The 12,752-nt window shown below is 40.1% G+C and overlaps 1 long non-coding RNA gene across 1 annotated transcript in view; it reads right to left on the reverse strand.

Annotated features, from left to right (window-relative positions):
- Positions 1 to 8,524: 8,524 nt before the first annotated feature.
- Positions 8,525 to 12,752, reverse strand: part of LOC141374951 (uncharacterized) — a 53,394-nt gene continuing 49,166 nt past the window's right edge. The window contains exon 4 of the long non-coding RNA XR_012382174.1: positions 8,525 to 8,703. This is a non-coding gene — a long non-coding RNA (uncharacterized lncRNA). The remainder of the gene's footprint in view (positions 8,704 to 12,752) is intronic.

Consider the following 12,752-nt stretch of genomic DNA (forward strand, 5'->3'; position numbering starts at 1 on the left):
AGGTCATAAATGTGTTCGTTATAGCTGGAGGGTAAATTAAGGTACCAAAATATGGCCAATGATACTGTGAAAGGTAGCTCACAGGCAGAACTGGAGACCTTGTATTGATTCATGGACACACATTGATGCTACCATTTTCCATCCCCCTGTCCCCAATTCTGACCACCAGTTTTGGGGGATTGTTGTAAGATAAAAGCTGCTTTCGAGAAACTGCTGATTCTGAGACATGGACAAGAACCCTGGCTACCAACATGTCTTGCCTGGTCACCATCTGGTAACAGAGAACTAGTGACCAAATCGCAGACTTGAAATTTAGCAGCTCTGAATGCATGTCTATCCACCCATCTGCCTTGTTTTCTGTGGTTTTTGGAAAGCTATGATGTCTATCACAGATGGCTTATTTTCAAAATAAGAAATAATACTGGGAGCCTGCCTCAAGGAAACAGCCAAGATGAGCTCATAGAAATGACTGGAATCTAAGTGCAGTTGCAGAGTCTGGGACACTCTTGGGTGGGAAGACTCCAGTGTTAGACCTGCTCCCTCACACTCCGCGCTGCCACTTCCCAGCCTCGTGACTCAGGGCACGGTGCTTAATCGCACTCGTGTCTCAACTTCCTTGCACGTAAACTGGGAATATGACAACCTGCCCCCGAGCACTGTCAGGAGGATTAAATGCGATAACTTGTATCTGGCACATACCAAGGCACAAATAAGCTTTGCAAAGCTCGTTTTGTTTTTTAGCTAGACAAAGACGAATCTTCCCCCTCTGACATATTTTTCTATAGAGAGGTAACTGTATATGCTTGTAACATAAATCTACATCTGACTTTTATATAATAATGGACAAGATAAGGCACCAGAAATCGTTTAGAATTTTTTTTAGGCGAGCTCTATTAGTCCGCATTTAAAGAAGCAAAAACCTTTCACTACAGACTGAGAAGGAAAAGAAAGAAGAAAAAAAAAACTGGTCAGTTTAAACAATGAGGGATATATATATGTATATATATATATATACATTTTTTTTGGTCAGTATCTTAAAGAGGCTTTTCTTATACAAACAGGAGTATTTGCTGGTCAGTACTCAGATTTTTTTTCTTTTGATGTATATTAAAAAAATTAAAAGGAATATTCTTAGAAAGACATCTGTGCCTGGGGTGACTCACATTTGATCAATCCCTGTGAACCGAGCTTTTCAGGGGATGTGCAATTATTTGCTCAGTTAGGCTTAAACTTTTTATTTATCTAATCACCCCCCTGTAATGCTTTGATCTGAACTTCCAAGGCCTATTTTTCAACCACTTTAGCTACATATTTTAAGTCTTATGGTCTAATCAACCCCAGCCCATAAAACATGCAATGTCCTGTTTAATGCATCCTATTAGGAAATCAGCTGCCACATGGATTTTGAAATCTCCCACTTTGTGACTGGGTGAGCTGTTTGGAAGTGTCATTAATGTCATTGTTCTGGGAGAGCAGGAGAGAACCGGCAGCCAACTGCACCCTCCACATCCCTACTGCTTCTCTCTGCTAACACTTGCCGAGTGACTCAGAGGTGAATCACCGATTTCTGCAGGTGTATGCTTGGGGGTCCTGGAAGACTTCCATAGCCCAGCGGGGGCACGTGTTTGCTTCATTAGTTCACGAGGTTACTCAGTACTTCCAGCTAACTTAGTTTGACTGTACAATCATGTAAGAAATACATGTGTCTGTATATTTGTGTGTGTATTTATATACCAAGAATACAGCGCAACTTAGAAATTGAAAAGTAAAACCTGTCATTAATTAGAAAGTGTGTTCACTTGAAAGCTTTGGAAAGAAAAATAATTCCTATGTATGTCATTTTTTTTATTGCACAGCATGCTTTTGGTGATGATATTCCTGCTTTTTCTGTCTCCCTAGTTGGGCCATGTTAGGGGACTAGGGCCCGTCAAGAACTGGTGAATTAGCAGACTCTAATTTCTTCCTCAGCCTCAAGGCTTATTTAGTTGAATATCTTCAGACACTTTAGCCCATCAGGGACTTTTTCTTTTTAAAGAAATAACACTTATTTTTTTTCTGTGGCAACAAAAATGTAAGTATAAATACAAATATATTTCTTTATTTTGTTAATCTCTGAGCACACCTTACTTTCATATGGTAGCCTTGCCTAATGAAGGTAACAGCCATCGGTTAAATAAAGAAACAAGATTGAAGAATATTGCAATACAGCCACAGTGCATAAATTGACCAAACACCGATGGTCATTAATCGAGATCTATGACACAATATAGTACACAATGGTGATGCCAAATGTCTCAGTCCTTCCTATGTTCCAACATCATTTAAAATATGCTACATAGGGGCACCTGGGCGGCTCAGTTGGTTAAGTGACAGACTCTTGATTTCGGCTCAGGTCATGATCTCAGGGTCTTGAGATTGAGCCCGTTTGTGGGGGGAGTACATGCTCAGCAGGGAGTCTGCTTGAGATTCTCTCTCTTTCTCCCTCTCTCTCTGCCCCTCCCCCAGCTTGCATGTGTGTGCTCGCTCTCTCAAATAAATAAATAAATAAATAAATAAATAAATAAATAAAATCTTTAAAAGGCTTTACATATACTAATTCTTTTAATTATAAGAGAAATGCTGTGACGTTGGTACTATTATTGTCTCCATGTTATCGGCGAGAAACCCTAGGCTGAGAGAGTTAAGGAACTTGTCTAAGGTCGCACACAGATAATAAAGAAAGAAGCCAGAATTAAAAATATATAAAATAAAGAGTATTTAGAGCTCTAAATCCCCCCTACCCTTCCCTTGGCTTGGTGGATGGATGCCATGTCTAATCACACCCAAAGAGAAATCCAGGATTTTATTCTCTGGAGAGGTCTCTGAACTGTAAGATACTAGGCACATAGCCCAGCCCTAACCCTAACACTAACTCTAAACCATAAACCCCAAATGCCTAAACCCTAATGCTAATTCTAACCCTAATCTTAACCCTAACTCTGTAGAGGTCTCTGAACTGCAGTACACAAGACACATACCCTCACCCTGACCCTAATCCTACCACTTACCCTTTCCCTAACCTGAACCCAAACCCTAGCCCTAGTTCTGAGGGGAATACAAAAGGAAGATGTGGCATATATATATATTATATATATATATATACATATATACACACACACACACACACACATATATATATATAATGGAATATTACTCAGCCATAAAAAATACAAAATCTCGGCATTTGCAGTGAAATGGATGGAGCTAGAGAGTATTATGTTAAGTGAAATAAGTCGGAGAAATTCAAATACCATATGATTTCACTCTTATGTGGAATTTGAGAAACAAAACAAATGAACAAAGGGACAAAAAGAGAGAGGAAAACCATGAAACAGATTCTTAACTATAGAGAACAAACACTGGTTACCAGCGGGGAGAGGGATGGGGGGATGGGGAAATAAGTGATGGGGATTAAGGAGTGCACTTGAAATGAAGACTGAGTGTTGTATGGAGGTGTCGAATCACCATATTGTACAACCGAAACTAATATTACACTGTATGATAACTGGAATATAAATAAGAACTTAAAAAATAAAAATAAAACTAGCCAGTCAACCCCAGAACCTGCATTGTAGAACACTGTGCTATTTATGATCTAATGACAGGTTTTTAAACAAACATAGCAGAATCTATAGATCCAAATGGATCCTGTCCACTCAAAAGTTGTCAACTATGTATACTCCGGGTTATTCCAAATGTTGCCATGGCTCAACAAATCTGTATCTTTCTCTCCATCTCTCTCTTTTTAAAAAGATTTTTTGAAAACTTAAAAAAAAATTCCCTCAGAGTCTATGGCTTGTTGGTCTAAATATCACCAGTAAAACCTTTACTCTTTGACATCAGATTTGAGTTTTAGAAATAGTCAAAAGAAATTCAGAAGCCAGGTTGTCAGAGAGTGGAGAAATCAAGTTTGGTAAGGTGGCTATTAAACTGTCTCTAAAGATAATTTTCAAAACATGGGTTCTAAAATTCCAAACATATTTTGTATACTGGCAACATAATTTAAAAAAAAATTGCAAAGGTCATCTGAAGAACATTCCATAGACAGAGAGCAGACTTACTTACACAAGTAAGTCATGATTCAGTAGCTGCTACTTGGCCACCTGACCTGTCACTAGCCCTTTAGATTTCTTTTTGTATCCAAATATATATATATATGTATATATATATTTGTATATGTACGTATAAATATATATATATATATTTGACTATATATATGTATATATAGTCAAGATCCTGTTGAGAAAGAGACAGCCACTCAAAATGGATAAATAAAGGGACAATGTACAAAGTTACTCTCTTGCTCATTTAATTCCTGCTCCATTGCTCCTTGGAGCAATGCAACTCCTTGCTCCATAACTGACTCCATTGACCAAACCCCATACAAATCTAGACAGCAAAGAATCTGTCTGTTAGACCATAGAAATCACCTTCCTGGCGCACAGGACATGAGAGAGGTCCCAGAAGGGCAAAGCACAGGGAGAACTTGTACTCAGGGGGCTGTCCCTGAATATGTTAACAACAATCCAAACTTCCTCTTTATTCTTAAGCCTGCTTTTCATCTGGATCATACCTTTCCTAGAAAAGAGGACCTGAAACATGGTCAAGAAGTTTCATGTACAGATAATTTTCTGGTTCCTAAACTGGCCTGAGGGATGGGAAGAGAAGAATCTGTGTTAATTATTGAGTGCCTGCTATGTACCAGGTATTTAACTTATGTTAGAAAAGAAGACTCGTTATCAGAAGATAGTATCCCTTTACCTGTGTGGTCTTCCTCCCCAAAACCCACACCTACAGTCAATTTATGAGAAAAACTTCAGACAGATATCTCTTAAAATTTGATTTTTTTAATTAAAGATTTTATTTATTTATTTTGACGGGGCGGGGGAACACAAGCAGGGGGAGTGGGAGAGGGAGAAGCAGGTTTCCTGCCGAGCAGGGAGCCCGTTGTGGGGCTCGATCCCAGGACCCTGGGATCATGACCTGAGCCGAAGGCAGACGCTTAACAACTGAGCCACCCAGGCGTCCCAGACAGATATCTTTTGAGGGACAAGCCACAAAATAGCTAAGCTATCTTCAAAATATGCTCAAAACTCTCAAGGTCTTCAAATACAAAGAAGTCTTGAGGGACTGTCCAGGTTTCCTGGAAGAGAAAAAGGACACAACTATGGAAATCCCAAGAAAGGGTGGACTTTGGCACATAAGAATGTATCTATATTGGTTCATTAATGGTGACAACTGTGCCACACAATGTAAGTTGTTAATAATAATAATAGGGGAAACTGGGAGCGGAGCATATAGGAATTCTCTGTACTATCTTCACAGCTTTTCTGTAGTTCTAAAGCTATTCTAAGATAAAAATTGTATTAAAAAAGAAAAAAAGCCTAGGGCTTGCTTTACTTGGAGAGTGAGAATGGGGCGGGAGGGGGAGGACGGGGAGGAAAGACTCCATCTCTTGGCCTCCTTCAGGGCCATTGTTGGGCACGGCCGGCACCGTGGCAGGCGGCGGCGGGGGGGGTCCTGCCATTTCTTGAGTGGGCATCCTAAACAAATGTTGAAATGTTTTCACCTCATGATGTGAAGTATTATATTTTATTACTGAGCCTAAAATTTCTGAGAACATAGGGCCTCAAAATTTAATATGAAGGACACCAACAATATTTCTTTTAAAAACTCATCTCCGCCTCTAAAAATGGCAAAAAAAAAAAAAAAGGAGCATAAGCCTGGTAAAAATAAAAGCACTTAAGCAAGTATTATAACAATGAAAAATTAACATATATCTGATTTTAATAATAGAAATAATAAATTCTACTCCTAAGGAATAATAAATTCTACTCCTGAAGATTGACCAAAAGAGTGTTCTCTGTCTTCTACCGAGGCCAACCACTCATGTCTCTAAAACATATATAGGACATATGTGTGTACATCAACATACACTATACCATGAATCACATACTATGAGGTGTGTGCACATAAGATCTAAGAGAGCCACCATTTGGCGTGCAGGCCTCTGGCCCGCCATCATAGCCTAGCGGTCCTGTGAAGGGGCCCGCCCTACATTTTATTTTACTTTGCACTGAGCCTGAGTCTCTCCTGGGACTGAAACTTGTGTTTGGAAGCTCCAAGGCAGAGGGAGTGCCTGGAACCCAACAAGCTTGCCTAGACAGGGCAAAGTCCCTGACAGACAAGGATGCTCTGCAAGGCCTGCCAGTCCCTCTTCAGCCAGGCTGGAATCTCTTATCGTTAGCACCTTCCCAAACTGCCCACCTTGCTCTGGCTCATGGCACTGTGTGCCTGGGCCCTGCCTCACTTTGGACGGTGGGCTGTGGAGACCTGCGGGAAAGGCAGTGCAATACTGGGTGGAGTGAGAAGCGTGAGGACTTTGCAGCCTGCAGAACTGGGTTTGGATCTGCCTCTAACTTTGGCTGTTGTGCATCCTTGGGTCAGCCCCCTAATGTCTATTTTCTCATCTCAAAAGTAAGGATGTGAACCAGAGATAATGCCTATAAAGTGTCTGACACATGATGAGAGTTCATCAGATGGCAGTTATTGGCAACTGCAGACCTGGCCTCTTGTGTGAGGCCTCTAGTGTGAGGCTTTTTCTAGAATCCTGAGTAAGCATTTGCCCTAGAGTAACGAGTAGCCCTTTTCAGTTAGGTATTTGGCATTTCATTTTTCTCAGGCTTCTTTCCTCTTACTAGACTGGATCTGAGGATTCTTTGAATTCCCTACAGTTGTCTAGAAGAGATGCATATGAGGTATGCTAGGGAATATTTGTTCAATAAATGAATCAATGAACCTTTTGAAGGCAATTCCACAACATGTGCACCCGTGAATGTAAAAGTGTGTGTGTGTGTGTGTGTGTGCGCACATGTGGCATCATTCTACACACAGGCATATATGCAGCTCAACAAACATATCCTTATGAAAAGCAATACAGGCCTATTTGTAACTCAGTGAGCCAAGCTACAAGCTCTCTGGATTTCAAATGGTTCTTTGCACCAACTTAAATTAATTTTTAAAATGTGTGAGTGAATGGTTGTTCTGAAATTGAATATTAAAGCATTTTACAAAAAAAGTGCCAAAGAATAGCTACATATATCCATGAACAAATTTCCAACAATAAGTGGGCTTTTGAAGTTTTTAGGAGAACATTGTTTCTGATGCCTACTTCAAACATGAAAGTGAAGATGTGCCAAATTCTGAAGTACTCTTTCTACTTCCATTAATGGGAATTCAATTCTGTCAAGATAATGCTATTCTAATTGCTCACCAAAAATAATGGCCACATCATATTTATTATTAGTCCTTTTGAATTCTAAAGAATCCATTCTAAAACATTAGGTTCATGTTACATTTCCCAGCACAGACTTGATCAGCATTTTCCTTCTTCAGTTTGGGGCATTTTTTTCTGGGTGTAACAAAGATATACATGTGAAGTATGTCTCCAATACACCTCTCCGTGCCCAGAAAGTTCCCTGAAAGACATGTAATATGAAAAAGCAGGGATATAGAATTAAGTGATCCCTTTTTTACTTAAATAATTGACATAAAATATTGTTTTAGTTTCAGGCGTGCAACATAGTGATTCAACATTTATATACAATATGCATGCTAACCATGATAAGTCTAGTTACCAACTGTCGTGGTACAAAGGTGTTACAATATTGTTGACTATATTACCTATGCTATACATCATATCCCCCTGTCTTATTTATTTTATAACTGAAAGATTTGTACCTCTTAATCCCCTTCACCTACTTCATCCATCTCCCCCTTTTGGAAGCCATCAGTTTGTTCTCTGTATCTATGAGTCTGTTTCTGTTTTGTTTTGTTTTGTTTTTCAGATTCCACATATAAGTAAAATCATATAGTATTTGTCTTTCTGTCTGACTTGCTTCACTTAGCATGATGTCCTTAGGTTCATCCATACTGCAAGTAGGAAGATTTCATTCCTTTTTAAGGCTGAATAGTATTTCATAGTGTATATACATATGCCACATCTTTTTTATCTTTATCCATTCATCTATTGATGGACATTGAGGTCACGTCTATATTTGGCTATTATAAATAAAGTTGCAATGAATAATGTAAGATATTATTTCAAGCTAGTGTTTTAGCTTTCCTTGGGTAAATATCTAGAAGTAGAATTGCTGGATCACAGGGTAGTTGTATTTTTTTATTTTAATACTGTTTTTTCATAATTTTAATACTGTTAATGCACCAATTTACATTCCCACCAATAGTGCATGAGGGTTCCCTTTTCTCCATATTTTCACCAACATTTGTTAGTTCTTATCTTTTTGATACTAGCCATTCTGACAGATGTGAAGTGATACCTTATTGTGGTTTTGATTTGCGTTTCCCTGATGGTGAGTGATGTTGAGCATCTTTTCATGCCATCTGTATATCTCCTTTGGAAAATGTCTATTCAGATCCTCTGCTCATTTTTTAATCAGATTTTTATTTTTATTTTTTGCTATTGAGTTATATGAATTCTTTATATATTTTGGATGTTAACCTCTTATTGGATATATAATTTGTGAATATCTTCTCCCATTCAGTAGGTGGCCTTGTCATTTTGTTGATGATTTCCTTCACTGTGAGGAAGCTTTTTAATTTGATGTAGTCCCAGTTGCTTATTTTTGCTTTTGTTGTCCTTGCCTGAGAAAAAAGATCAAAAACACGTCCTTTAGACAGATGTCAAAGAACTTATTGCCTATGTTTTCTTCTAAGAGTTTTAGGGTTTCAGGTCTTACATTTAAGTCTTTAATCCCCTTTGAGTTTACTTTTGTGTATGGTGTTAGAAAGTGGTCCAGTTTCATTCTTTTGTGTGTAGTTGTCCACTTTTCCCAACACCATTTATTGAAGAGATTGTCTTTTCCCTATTGTATATTCTTGCCTCCTTTGTTAAAAATTAATTTGACCATATAAGTGTATGGGTTTGTTTCTAGACTCTCTATTCTGTCCCATTGATTTATGTGTCTGTTTTTGCCTCAGTACCATACTGTTTTGACTGCTGCAGTTTTGTAGTATAGTTTGAAATCCAAAAGCATGATACCTCCAGCTTTCATTCTCAAGATGGCTTAGGCTATTTGGGGGTCTTTTGGGGTTCCATATAAATTTTAAAATTATTTGTTCTAGTTCTGTGAAAAATGCCTTTGGTATTTTGCTAAGGATTGCATTGAATCTTTATATTACTTTGGGTAGTACGGACATTTTAACAATATTAATTCATCCAATCTGAGCATGGTTTTAAAGAAAGCAAAGCAAAGACCACTGACTTTGCAACCAAACCTGGCTTCATTACTTATGAGGTGTGTGGCCTTGGGAAAGTTATTAACTTCTCTGTTTTATTCCCTCAGTGGCAAAATATGGGGAAAAATACCCATCTCCCATAGGATCATTGAGCACTTTAACTGAGATAATAAACAGAAAGTGGTACGTAGTTGGAACAGTTACAACACAAGACTTTTGGGTTACAAAAATGGATAATTAAAGACCAAAAATAGTTTATAAGAAAGAGTCTTTCCTTCTTTGGAGAAACTAAAGCTGCCTGCCATAGGTGTTGTATGTGAGGCTAATAGCTGCAGTGACCATTAACCTCATAACCTCCCTGTACTCTGAGTCACCAAAAGATGAAAGATCTGATTGTACCACATGTAAGCATTTATTGGTGGTAAAGATACATGGTCTGCTCAGGAAGACCCTCCCCACTCCAAAAAAAGGCATTTGCCAGGCTTCCACAAGCCAGAATTCCCACATCACTGATGTCCTTGCTATGGGTTAGAGTTACAACTATACCCTTACTATCTCAATAATTCTCACAGTACTCTGTCAACCTCCATTATTTGTGTTTATCCAGTGCCTAGCACTATGCCTGGCACAGAACACATTTACACTGAAGAGGAAGAACCTGAAAGAAGAAGGAAGTGAAGGAATAAATGGATGAACTCTCTGTCCTGCTCTTCTCTTTGTGTCATTCTCTATGTTTAGTACTCCACCTATCGTCCCTGCTTCATCCAGGTTATCAGTCCTGACACTTACTTATTCCTTGGCAATACTCGCCTCTTCTAGGAAGCCTTCCATGATCTATCATACCCTCATTCCCAGCCCACTGAGAGGTCACTGCTTGATCCTTCTTTGCAGCTTTAGTGTATGGCATTTGGATAATGCTTTTGCACTTGAGCTGCCCCATGTTTTTATTTATTATCTCCACATCAGAACTTTTTGGGGCAGGAATTGTCTTCAACATCTTGAAAAGTGGTTTTTGTTTGTTTGTTTTTAGTGAATTTTTAGTATATTTAGGTAAGGGCCTAAAATACCATGAGCTTTATCTATACAAAGTCAAACTAGACAATGGAATGCTTATTTGGCAGGGGAGGTGAGACCTACAGCTGTAAAGTAGAAAGTGAAGAGCACTGAAAGCCGGGTACGGATGAAGGTGGCAGGAAGGGAAGGGTCAGGTACATCTCCCAGATGTCACAGTCAGGGTGGACTGCTGGAGGAGGTGCCACTGGAGTCGGGCCAGGAAATACAGAAGGAATGGTGCTCCTAGCAGAAGAGAAAATGTGCACACAGGCATGGAGGAGGCGTGTGGCAAATATTGAGATCACACTTCACAGTTTTCAAAGGGCCTTTGCTTCTCTTTAGGGTTCTGTACAACAGCCAGCTAAGGAGGACAAGACAGAGGTCACCTGGCAGCTTCCACAGTGGGGTGCGGCAAAGCTATGGGACTCGCCTAGACTAGGGATTGAACTAGGACATAACGTGACTGTCAGGAGGACTGAAGTTCGACTCCAGGTCCACAGGGAAAACTCCCTCTTTGGAAAAAGCAATGACCCCCATGGAGATCAGTCAGTTCTTGCTTACTGATGACCAACGGCTTGGAAGGACGCAAATAAATGATGCACCTCTTGCTTCTAGGAGGGCAACTAACCAAGAGGCCTGTGGGTTCCTGGAAGGACCTGAGGACACTAGGTCTTAGATCACAAATACTCGTCTGGGCCAACTCTGAACAATGGAGGACCACGTAAGGCAAGTGACACCATCGGGAATGGAAAGCCTCTTAATAATAATGAGGACTATCACTAGTGCGCCCTCACTCTGAGCTGGGTGCAGCGCTATGTGTGATCTCATATGATGCGCACAACAAACCTATGAGGTTCTCTTCCCACCTTTAGAGACTGGAGAAATTAAGGCTTGGAAAAGCAAAGAAACATTTCCTAAGTACTCAGCTGGTAAGGGGTGGAGTCAGGATTCAGACACAACGGAACTGACTTCAGGGAGTTCTTAGCCATGTGCCACGGACCCTTTGGGCCATCTGGGGAAGCCCATGGACCCCTTCCCAGAACAATGCTTTTAAATGTATATAATAAAATATGTAAGTTTACAAGACCAGTTGTGTTAAAATTTACCAACATATTAAAAAGCAAATTTGTATATAATAATATGTGCTTCTTTGTCAATAGATAAATGATAAGAGCTGGCAGCAGGTCATAATTTTGGGTCACGATGAGTGTAAACAGCATGTTGAGATAAGAACGACAACTGTAATGAGATATGAGAATATCTGTGATTTCACCTGATTTCACAAAGGCATGGGTACCACGAATACCACTGTTTTGTTTCATTCAAAATGGAAGAAAATGCTACATTTCAGTTAAAAGTTAGTGAACATTAAAATGATGTTGTTTCCATTCAAGTTTATAAGCTCCCTGAATTCTCCTCAGTAGTCCACTGTCTTGTGCCCTGGACCTTGACTAGGAGGGTCTTTGAAGTACTGCCTTGATTGATGGGGAGAGGGCTTTAAAACACCTCCTGTGAAGGTGTGATGCCCAGGGCGTCACAGAGCCACTCTCTAGCGGAGGGCAGGGAAATGCACAGATGGGGCTGATAGGGCCAAACCAGACCGAAGGGCTGAAAAGGTAAACACAGGAGAGTGAAGGGAGACAGAAGGAAAAGGAGCTCCCAGTGATAGCCTGATGGATGGTGCAGGGTTAGGGAGCCATGGGTAATGGGCTCTGCCAGAATCCTGCACACCCTGAATATCTGGTGCCCAGAGGAGAGAAGGCTGAGGGGAGGGGAGGAAGAGAACAGGGGAAAAGTGAATGGCAAGAATACCCTCCTTTTCCTCCACTGGAGGCAACATGAAAGAACAGGGCATATGGAGCAGTATCTAGTTGGCCAAATCCTGTTGTCCTCACTTTATAGTTCTATGACCTAGAGGGAAATCATATGCCCACTCACAGCCCCCACTGCCTTATCTCTGTGGGAGGAACTGAGACGTTAAACTCTCAGGCCATTTGAAGGGTTGACTTACTGATTGGCACCAGGCAGTTCCTGGCACACAGTTGCTGCTTGATAAAATTAGGGTGAGCTCTATGAGATTGTTGTTTTTGTAAGTCAAAAAATGGTTGAATATGGGTGGTTTCATACGATTCCAATTATAGTTCCTGGTAAACAGGGGAACTGATAAGAGCATACCCAGCTCTCTTTGGTGGATTCAGTTTTAATATGGGATTAAGGGATTCCAATCACCCATACTCACTCCATCTCTTTTGGGGAGGGGTGTTATTGAGAACTTCCTTCCCCACCTTCATCCCATGATCCAGAGTAAATTCTGTAAAGGGAAGCTTATGGTAGCTTTCTCCTTGGTATCCTAGGAAATGATAAATCACGAATCACAGGAGGGCATAAGAAGACTCCTGTGA

Source organism: Callorhinus ursinus, unplaced genomic scaffold (genome assembly GCF_003265705.2).
Source record: "Callorhinus ursinus isolate GAN/ISIS: 27379988/994484 unplaced genomic scaffold, GSC_fseal_2.0 scaffold1, whole genome shotgun sequence".
Taxonomy (NCBI): Eukaryota; Metazoa; Chordata; class Mammalia; order Carnivora; family Otariidae; genus Callorhinus; species Callorhinus ursinus.